The sequence below is a fragment of the Saccostrea echinata genome, unplaced genomic scaffold, assembly GCF_033153115.1.
Source record: "Saccostrea echinata isolate AGI-Se365-2 ecotype Australia unplaced genomic scaffold, CSIRO_AGI_Sech_v1 ptg000054l, whole genome shotgun sequence".
Classification (NCBI taxonomy): domain Eukaryota; kingdom Metazoa; phylum Mollusca; class Bivalvia; order Ostreida; family Ostreidae; genus Saccostrea; species Saccostrea echinata.
Genome location: NW_026889803.1, coordinates 30,670,513 through 30,682,529, shown reverse-complemented (window position 1 = coordinate 30,682,529; position 12,017 = coordinate 30,670,513).

Below are 12,017 nucleotides of genomic sequence, written 5' to 3'. Positions count from 1 at the left end.
ATGGGATCAGGTGCCTAGGAGGAGTAAGCATCTCCTGTCGACCGGTCACACCTGTCGTCAGCCCTATGTGTTAATCAGGTAGACGATAGTCAATTTTACTATACAAATCCCTAACAATTGGTATGAAATACGTCAGTCAAAATAGACAAAATGATAGATTTCTTTTACGACATAAAAAACATATTCAGTTCAAAATGGAATATTATCGCATAAATAAGGAAAGTTAACGATGGAAAAGCTGAAGTCGTCTCGTTTGTCATACAATTTAGTTGTTAATTGGGTCTTATCATCTACAGCTAGTAAAGCATCCAAATATGAAACGAATGTGGTAGATTCTGTGGGGTCTTTTATTTCGGGTTCACTAGGATATAGCGAGTTTTTATATATGAACGGAAGTAACTATTGTTAATTGATAAAACGTCGCCGATATACATGTATCTAAATGTCGAGTTGAAGGCTGCAGCTTTTTCTTCTCCTGTCAAACGAGAATCTTCTCGAAATCGTGTAAAGTTGATCAAAACGTCAATACTCATTGGAAAATCTCAAAAAAAAAGAAACTCAGAAATAAATCAAGTCAATCAAAAAGATAAAGAAACGTTTTTGTGTGATATACATGTATTATCATTCCTCCATGAAACTTGCAATTGCTATGTTCATGATTCTTGTGCGTTGCAATTATAGAAGTGTACCTCTAGTCTCTTCGTTTCTAAGGTTTCGAAAATTTACTTGGAAAATCCATGAGTGTTCAGTAATAAGCAATCGATTTCAAAGAAGCTTGGCATCATTTTTCTTTGATTGACAGCTGTCCAATGATCATTTGGGTTTGAACTTTAAAAACATCTAAAAAGGAGTGTCGAAGAGGTTCATAACTTATAGTCAAGCTCAAAAACAGATTGAGAAACCTACTCACTTAAGATATTTTTCATCATCTTCTGAGGAAGTTTTTTTCGTAATACGCATGATAATTGTGAATAGAAAGTTCTTTCAATTAAGACAGTTTCCGTATTCATAAAATTTATTATGATAGATCCGACATTATTGTTTATATTCTATTTGCCAATATTGTAAACTCTCTGGAGAAAAATGCGCGGTTTTGTATTTTGCGCAGTTTTGACACCAAGCTGAGTCGACTGACTTCTGAATCACGTTTCTAGGAAATCATTGATCTTTCATGGAAAGTAACTTTTAACAGAAAACAGTCGCAATATAATTTGATTGTTGATTCTATAGCAAAGCATTTTCAGCGTGGGTAAATTTCAACTTTTCTGCAAATCTATGAGAGCTGTTTTACAGGACAATAATCCAACACAAGTCTAATGCCTTTGCTTTACAAATATGAAAATGTATATGAGATTCATTTTCTAAAGTTGTCTACAAATAAAATTTCCATTTAAGAAGTACCGGGGGCTATTTATTTCGAAAAAAAAAAAATGATGTTTAGAATATAACATTACAGCTTGTGGCCTCAAGTTCTCAACTCGGTTTTGAATAAAAACATTTCAACCCTTTGACGAACAAAATAATTCAAGTGCAAATGGTTATGCAGTACAAAGTTTATTCTCATCCACGTGAAAGTTTATATATATATATATATATATATATATATATATATATATATATATATATATATATATATATATATATATATATATATATATATATCCAAAAAATGAAAAGAAATATCACAGTGTCCGGTAATTAATATGAAAATTAAAAATAACAAGGCAACAATGTTAGTAAAACGTAAGCGCTTTCATTATACTTCTTCAGACGTTTTACAATTCAAAACAATTCAAACATGTGACGTTATAACGCTACCTGAAGAAGTATAATGAAAGCGCTTACGTTTTACTAACATTGTTGCCTTGTTATTTTTAATTTTCATATATATATATATATATATATATATATATATATATATATATATATATATATATATATATATATATATATATATATGTGTGTGTGTGTGTGTGTGTGTGTGTGTGTGTGTGTGTGTTTTTAAATGAAATATGTGTACTAGTATTTTCTATTTGGCAATGATAATTATACTCACTTTAATAGTTTATAATGTAATTTTTTTTTTATATATATATACATTTTTTGCAAAACACAAAATAAGAAAAAAATATTAACCATGTTTAGACCGTCTTTAAAATAAATGGTTGTTTGCCCTCTCCCAACTTAGGGTAAAAAAATTGGGTCGTTAGGTAGGTGGGATTTTTTTTTCTCAGAAAGGAACACGTCTTTATAAAGACCCTTTCACAACTGGTGTACGAGCAGAAGCGACAAAATATTAGAGCGACCAAAAAAATTTGATTTGGATCGTAAACTTTTGCCGAAATAATCGCACATGAAAAAGTATTCGTGCGAAATTCGCATGATCTAAAGCGACCGTTGTGCGATGCAAACGCATTAAATCTTGCGATATATCTTGCGTCTACATGTACGAATGCTCGCATTCGGTCGCGTCTGAATAGTGTTTATGTCCACTATTTTGAGGAGACTTTATGCGACCACTAACAGACTAAAACACATGCAACGAATGCAAGACATCGTGCAACGTATGCGAGATCTCGTGCGAAGCTAAAACATTCCGATCGCAAAATGTTGTAAAGTGCTCGTGCGCCAATTGTGAAAGGGCCTTAAATGGTTAGCTGGCCTACAGTACTGCGATTGGTTTTATTCTTTACAAAAAGCTTATGTAGATTTTCGTTACGATAACCGGTTAATGACTTTAGGCTACATACATATACTAATTTGTTTCTCAAGGAACCTTTTCATAGATATTTACTATGATTTCACCACATTTTGAGTTTGTTATTTAGAATATTTCTTTTTACCTTTCATTGTGCATAATTGTAATGTCTGTAGATTAAATTCTATTCTTGATGCTAGTATATGCTTTTTTTTACAAAACAATTCCATGGATATAATTAAATTTGCCATTAATGTATGCAAATTATATAAATGAAATCCAAGAGGGAGCAGATACTGATATGTAGCCCTTCTGTTTCAAAACTTGAGAGCTGAGTTTAGAATATTGACTCAGTACAAAATGTATATGTGAGTAATACTAATACATTAAGCTAAAATAATATAAGCAATACGTAACATACTTTCAGAACAATAACCCAGACAAACACTAGTAGTGCAGACAGAGTAAAAGCAATGTGATTGAAATTCTAAGGAATATATGCAATAGAAATCCGTCGCAGTTCATTTCAGGCGGGAATACTTGTATCGAATAACACAGAGCAAATAATTCTAATCTTCGAGGAAAGTGTGCAATGTTGAGGTATAATTCCGCTTGACGGTGTTTTAGCTACAATACAATTTACGATTTGCTCTCTCTTAAGTGTCATTTATATCAAGAATGAACATGCATAAAATAAAATAGATAATTGTAGGAAATACACAAAGTCTATAAATAAAATGAAAATAGTCTTAGAAAAGACGAGAATTTAAAATTATAAAAGTTTGGCACCAGGTGAATTTGATCCATGACTTTAAAAAACACCCTTGGTGTTAATACTCATGCAGTGGATATACCAGTTGAGCTATTCTGACTATGAATGTATTTGTCATAAATGTGAACCCTTATTTCTTTCTTTCATTTTTTTTTCTTCTTTTTTAAAAGTTTTTTTGCGATTTTCTACCCTAGGACAGGGATGCGCCTAAAAAAAATCCATTAAAATTATTCCTTACATCATAACCTATTAAAATATCATAATTTTATTAAGGGGCAAGCTATGTTATTTGATGAAAGTAAAATATCCCTATTCATGACGTTGTTATAAATATAGCACAACGTTGGACTGGTCTGTGCATGTACACGATGTGTACTTTACACCGTGTATAGTGTTTTGAATTTTAAAATTGTTTCTCAAATATGGTCTTTATATAAAAATTATCGCAAACACTTGGGTGTGGCAAAATAAAGAAAAAAAATCCAAGAACATGATATAAAATTCGAAATCCTTATTTTTGACAATAGGTGGTTGAGAACATCACCCCCCCCCCCACCCCCCCCCCCCACCAACGATAGACCCCCAGGCCTCTCGGCTTTTTTTCCACATAAATTATCTTTCATTGTCATATATGTGATATTATCCATACCATCAATTCGAAAAAAAAATATCTAAAACAAACATTTCATAAAAATTTCTACCACACTCGATCCATATGCTAGCATGATCAATATTTTGCTATCTTTGAAACCATTTGTAAAAGAATTAAGAAAGCAAAGCCAAGGGGTAATATATTTCAGAGACTGAATAGAGAATGAAACAACTCATTCCAAATTGAGAATGTAAAAAATAGGGTTCGCAATTTAAGAATCAAATCATAAGAATTCAATTTCAGGAAATAAGTACTCCCCAAAATTACGCATTTATGTAATTGTATATAATTAAATTGTATATAATAATTTTTTCAGAAGAAATGATTATAACTGCTGCATTTATTATTATAATAGTTTAATATAAAAAAAAAAATACTCAACAAGGTCTCCATACTCTAAAATCCTATCGTGACCGTTATGGCAACCCACTTCGACGTATATATTCTAAATTGTCTCTGGTAAAACCGAACATTCCTGGCTTGACGTATAATATTGTTGACTAACAATTACGTGGATGTAATCATACTTATTAATTTGTGAAGGTCAGATAAATGATAACAATTATGACGACTTCTGAGTTAGAAAATTGTAAGATTAATTAAAAACAATTTTATGAGATTTAACCAAAACATAAAAAGTTCAGAATGAGATTTTAAGGAAATAAATTGAAATTTTAGACAATAAAAAAGTAATGATTCAGACGTTTGAAACAGTCTTTTCAAAAAACTTTATTACGAGATATTAAGATGCGTTTTTGAGATAACGTTATATTGTTGTTTCAGGATAATGTCCAAGTATCTCTACACTCAAAAGTACATTAATAAAAACGACCATATAGGAGCAGATACACGTTGCTTAAAAAAGGGTAGGAGAAAAAATATAGTTCAAATAGAAATTAACTGTAGTTTTTTGCAAGTTCTAATTCTGTTCAAAGTTCAAATAGAAACTAAATGATTTTTTAATCTATTTCTATCCAACAATAGAGACGAAACAAAACAAATAAAGCATGAAAGGCATGTATGCCAAGTTAGGTCTGATTGTAATTAACTTTCCATGAAAAATAATGGAGCGTCACAAATTCATTATTACGACTTTTGAAAGTTGTAAGATAGAAAGTCGCTAACTATAAATTGCGGATCTGTTTCTGACAGAACCACACCGGAAAGCACAATGGAAGAAGAATTTTGGAATTAAGTTCCACAGGAGTGTATCCCAAAAATGAAGACTGAAAAGGTATCTAAAGCAATTCTGATATTAGTGTACTGTATGTGACGCAAAATGAACAGGTCCAAAGGCAGCAAATGGTTATTAGACTTTTATCTAAAAAAGCTTTTCGTATTCATAAGCTCTTTAACCAAACGGTTTCGAATTTTAAATTGAGGAAATTCAACAAGGTTTACTTGTGACTATTATTTAATTCAATCCTGACATATATCACAGACCTTTTACGAATTGCTATCTATTTTTTTTTATCGTTTTATAAATTTTCTATAGCACGCATTTTACTAAATTGTAACCAGAAGTCTCTGACGAGACTGTGGCTCTACCGGTTTGTACTTATAACAAAGGAAGAAAAAAATAGAACTTGAAACTCTGCAACAGCAATAAATAGAATAATGGTCCTTGGTTTAGTCTCTTTTTGTGGCAAGATTTATTGAAATCAAACAAAACTTGTAGGAGGAATAGACCTTTGAAAGTTTTTCACAGAAATTTCTATTTTTGGCAATCATGGCAACATCGTTCATAGAAAACAGAAAGTGATATATAGAATTATGTGTCATAGTGTTGTTTACTTGTGTGCCAAGTAATATTGAAATCAGATCAAAACTGTAGAAGTAGAATTTTTAAAGTATTTCACAGAAATATTCATTTTCACCATTCGTTATCTTCACTTTTCTCATTTGGTAACCATGGCAACACCGTTCATCAAAATCAAAAAATCAATGCATAGAATTATGTATTTTAGTGGAGTCTACTTTTGTACCGAGTTATATTGAAATCAGAGAAAAACTAGGAGGAGTAGTGAAAATTTTAAAGAATTTCACATAAATTTCTATTTTTAATACATATAACCATGGCAACACCGTTCATCAAAAGCAAAAACCGATGCATAGAGTTATGTATCTTTGTGTAGTCTACTTGTATGCCAAGTTATATTAAAATCAAACCAAAACTGTGGGATAGTATTTTGAAAAATTGTTTACCGACAGACGGACAGACAGCTAGACAGACGGATGGACGACGGACACCTTACTATCGCATAAGGTCTTCTGATCTCTTACCAGTGGAGCTAAAAAAAAAGTCTCCTCTTGTACATACTTTTTACCTGCATTTTCGAGGACTTGTAGTTCATGCAACGGCTGTTCTATTCACCTTTTATCCCCTAGATAGCAATAGAAGTGCATGTTTTGAAAGGAAATTGCATATCAGTTTTTCCGACACAAAACAAAAACGAAAAATGTTTTGATTTCTGAGAGCAAACAATCAAGATTTTTTTATAAGTTCATTAATGCCAAAACCAAAGCTTGAAGAATAATTAAGACGTAAATTTTGTGACAATCTATTTTCATCCACAACCAGAAGATTCTGCAAAGAATAAAATCTATTTTCAGCTGCTGGTCGACGTGCTTGAAGACGTAAAGTTTATTAAACACCGATAAAAGACCTGCACTCAAAAGTTTCAAATATAGCAAAATACAAAATTAATTTACTTTTTGAATACGACAGAGATAAGATTAATTCTAAATCTCTCTTTCAATTATTGAACATAAGATATAGAATGTCAGAAAACTCGAATTTTATTTAAAATTCAGATACTGGGTGACAATTAATGATTAATGAGAAAATAATAACAAAATTGACTACATTCTAATTACTTTCTTGGAAGATCTTGGTAAATGTCTAAGTAAAGCTGGGGTACCATCTATATATTTGTCACAAACCATATATAATCTTTGAAGTTATAGCAAGTGTCAAATTACGTAAGAACCTTCGCAGCTCAGAAGCCATAAGCGCTGTAACAAGTGTAATTTATATTCTAATTACGATTTAACAAATAATTTAAATAAGAAGACACACAATCAAAATGCATTAAACTGTCTTTAACTTTAATTCTGTTCGAGTCAGAAGGCATATAAGACTGTTTTCCTCCCACTTCTTCCTTTCTTTAGGCGCTACTATGATCTGATGGCATTCCAGCTTGACCATTCGACTTCCGACTGCAATTCTCCCTTTTTCCATTGTTCGTCTCCAGAGGGGGTCTTGGGTCTTCCCTCTGCACATTTCCTTCTGGTTGCCATCCAAAACAGCACAGTCAATGTTATCCATTCGTGTTATTTCGTATATACTTTTATTCGTTACATGTTGTTGCCATCTGGTTCCTGGAATAATTTTTCTAAGGCACTTCCTTTCGAATTAAAGAGTTCAGATGTTTTACGTCTATCATGGTGACTTACCATGTTTCGCATCCATACAGTAGCATTGGTATAACCAAACTTTCAAAAGGCAAAAAAAGCCCTCTTATGGTGAATATGTATTTGTACTAAAATTACGCAACTTATTGAACCCAGGGCCCTAACCCTGGCACATAGTTTGACATGTGATGGGACAATTAAAATAAAATTAAACCTATGTATATTTATTCTCTTTCTGTTCCTTTGGTGTTTGAAATTCTCCATAGTCCTTGAAATGTCTCTTTTCTTTGTAGACTGTACTGAATATCTTTGTCTCCACCATATTCTTTATCTAACATGACTTATAACTAAGTACATAAATTGGCTAACATCTTTTCCTGGTGTAATCTGTCCTCTTTTGCATTTGACGCGAGGTTTATTTTAGCTGCTTCTGATGTTAATATAAGATCTTAAAACGTTAATGCTGAAAAAAAATGTCATCTGCAAAAGCAAAGTCTATTAGTGATTACGGTACGATGCTATGGTCTCATCGCTAGCGATACGATGGTCCCATCGTATTTGTTTTTCACTCCGATTGTAGTTCTCCTTTTCACCAAATCTATTCATTGCAAGGAGAAAAGGAGCCAGGACATAACACAACCCTGCTTTACTCTAATTGTCACCTCCTAGAACCATTCTGATATTTCATTTTCATATAATCACTGCACATTCTAATCCTTCAAACATATGTACTCACAATGTTTTAATGATCTTGTTTGAAATCCTATATGACATAATTTTTCCCTGTACCGAGTCAAAAGACCCTCTCAAAGTCAACAAATTATTCGAAAATTAGAATCTCCTATTCCTTTGTTTGCCCTAAGATACGTTTCCTAGAGTAAAAATCCATTCTGCTTTCCTTTCTTCTTCAGAATAATGCATATTGTTTCCTGGTTTTCTTCTTAATCCGATCAATCATCACTCTGCAGACACTTTTGCTTATCAATGATAACAAGGTTACTCCACACAAATTGCTGCATCTCATAGATCGACCTTCTAGTAAATTTATTACAAAGTCTTTTTATGTCTTTGGTCATGTTTCTGTCTCCCAAATATTGCATATTTCTAGTCTTGCAGTGTTGTTTCTACGTCTGCTTACAGAAGTTCATTTCCTATTTAAGCTACCCTGCTGCCTTCCCATTACTCTGTCCTTCTCTTTATGATCACTTCTTAGCCTCTCTTTCAGTTAGTTTTACTCTATCTTTACTTTTATTTTCTCCCTGTCATTGAATCTTCTCCATTTCCCTTTCCCTTTCTCTATTTCTTTCTCTTTCCTATGATGTTCTTCGCAGTTTTCCTGAAAGGTCCGCAATTTCGTCATACTCCTCCTCAACATCAACTGACTCTTGTAGCACCAGAAACATATTCTTCACCTCTGTATGGAACCTTCTCTGATCTCATCAATGTTTCACTTCAAATCAAATTTCTCAATTTTGTTTTCCTTCGTTCTTTTCTTTTTTATTAGTTTTAATCTGATTTTTGTCTTGATTAAATATTGGTCATTGTACACATCTGCTCTTCTTATCAATCGGGTGCTTTAACGGAAGTTTACAATCAAGTTTTACCTCATTTTACCGTCTGAAATCTTACGAATTCCACGTTGTTTTATAGATAACTTTCGTTCCAGTCAGGATCTTCAGAGATCACATACCCGTTCCTCAAAAAAGGATCCTTTGATAGTGTCTGTTCTGGCATAAGTGATCTGCAGTCGGTGTTGACCTTTAATAGCAGCACCAATAGAATGGAAGAAAGGTGAAAATGGAATAGCTACTAGGGAGTGCAATAACATATAAAAAGACTGATATTGTTGCTTGTCTGATTCCTATCCCAGCTGCTCAATCATAGGTGTGAGACTGCTGGTGGTCTGGCAGTCGGCCAGCACATTTCTTGCAGCTCGGCGCTGTACACTCTCCAGCTTATTGCAGCCCGGAGGACCGGGCTGCTCTATACATATAAGTTTAAGTGTTGGTATATGGGGATTGAGGTGGGAGAAGTTATTCAGAATTAAAGGTTTTCTAAACATTAAAAAGATTGTTAATCAGAATGTTCTTTCCCTTTATAAATTACGAGATACACAATATATTTACTTCCATAAAGTGAATCTGTAAAAATATATATATTTTTTTATATTTAATATATATATTAAAGTTGCTTATCATTTATTATCGAAAAAAAGACAGGTCCCTTTTTTTAGAACATAGAATTTTACTTATCGCATAAAAACGTAAAAATGTACTTTACACAGTTCGTGTTTTATACTCTTAAAGTGAAAGACATTTTTGAAAATAGGTGATGCATGTGTCTGGTTTCAAATTATATTTTATGCAGCCAACACTTACTTGAGGAATTGATAAAGTTTAAAAGGGTATCGTTTTTGTTCGATTTTCATCCGACTATAAGTTTTCAAGATATTCTCGACTATCGTCTCCATCATTTAGACGCATGCCTTTTTCACACATATCGAAGCGGTTTGATGATCAAGACTCATTTCCATAGTTTACTTTATTTATTTCCCGGGCGACAATTGATGGTTACATCAATGTTTTCTTGTTAATGTTGTTCTGGGTATAGGAGCCCCACACAGTACAAGCGTAATCCACTTGAGGTCTGGGCATTGATGTGTAGCAATGGAGATAGGCTATGGTCGAGTTTGCCTTCTCACACACCAGGTCTATTTGGTCGTTCTAGCAAAGATTATTGGTGATAGTCACACCCAGGTACTTGGCTTTACTGGTCAAATTCAAGACCTGGTTATGTGTATGAAGTTTCCCTGAATGATTTTCCTTTTTGTGTGATGCAAATGGCCTCGCGTTTGTTATGGTTAAATGCCGTTAACATTTTTCTTTCCCATTCCCATTCTTGGAGACTATCTAGGCTCCGACGTAGCACTGCTGTATCTTCTGGACTGCTAATCTTCCGATACAGGGGGCCTGCAGAGAGACGGGCCTCTGACTTCACTTCTTTAGGTAGGTTGTTTATATACACAAGGAATAGCGATGGGCCATCCCCTGAGGTACTCCAGAGGTTACCGTTGCTGATTCTTATATCACTCCTTCTACGGCAACTCGCTGGGTCTATTGCCTAGAAATGACTCTAACCAAGACAAAGTTGGGCAACGGATTCCGCTGTGTTGTAGTTTTAATTTATAGTCAGCCGCTGGCGTGGAACTTTGTTAAATGCCTATGAGAAGACGAAGAGCACAGCATCAATTTGGATATTGTTGTCTAACCTTCACGCCTAGTCGTGAATAATGTGGATAAGTGATTTGAGGAATCCATGCTGCATATCAGACAGGGTGTTGTGTTGGTCAAGGAATCGCATGAAAGAACTGTGTATAACGTGTCCTAGAACTTTGTAGCATACTGAAGTTATAGATGCTGGGCGATAGTTCGATGGATTGCTCTTGTCTCTCTTCTTGAAGATTGGTAATATTGTAGCTGTATTCCAGTCTTTTTGGGTTCTGCTTTGGTGTATTAAGGCCTGGAAGACAAGTATGAGTGTGGATGTGATTTCATTGACCATTTCCTTGAGTAAGCAGTTGGACAGTTCGTCGGGACCAATTGCAGGTTCAACCTGGATAGTAGTTTCCTAATACCCTCTTGCTTGACGGATACGTTTGGCATGCCTGGAATGGTACTTGGACCAAGACTAGGAAGTGCTGAATCGCCCTCTTTAGTGAAAACAAAAAACAATATTTCCGCCTTTTCCTTTGGGTCAGACCTAGGAATTCCATCCTTTTTGGGTGGTGAGTTGCCACTGCTGTCACACTTCCAGTCCTTAACAAACATTTTTTTTGTTGCTCTAATCATCACTCACTACTCACTATGTTCTCAATGTAGGAATTAAAGGTCTGCCTACAGTCTGTTTTTCATGAGTTCTGTTTGTTTGTTGTTTAACGTCCCTCTCGAAAATTTTTCACTCATATGAAGACGCCACCACTTGCCGGTGAAGGGCTGCAAATTTTTACCTGTACTCGGCAATGAGGTCCATTGAGCAGAGAGGAATCTTTTTCGTGCCAGCACCTATGTTTTTTACTATCTCAGCATGACATCTGTATGCCTCGGTTTGGCTTTTTAGTCAACTTGGCCTTCCTGAAGTTCTCTCGGCGGGATAACCGTCTGATTGATCTGTTGCACCAGGCCTATAAGTTGAGATGTCATTGTTGGCACATGCTTCTGAAGAGCGTTCAGTCACTTTATCTTGAAAGATAACCAGAGTTCGTCAGCCCTTGAGTAAGTGCTGTGGTTGGTTGTGAACTCGGAGGAAAAATGGTGGAGATCTTCTCTCATGACATCAAGGTTTGCCTGTTTCCACAAGTGCATGAGTCGTTGCGCTGGTTTTTGTCCAGATGGAACAATGTTTTTATCAACAATACGGCATCGTGATCATTTAGGCATGGGATTTTGACATACCTGTTTACAAGAGTGGGGCGGTTAGTGATA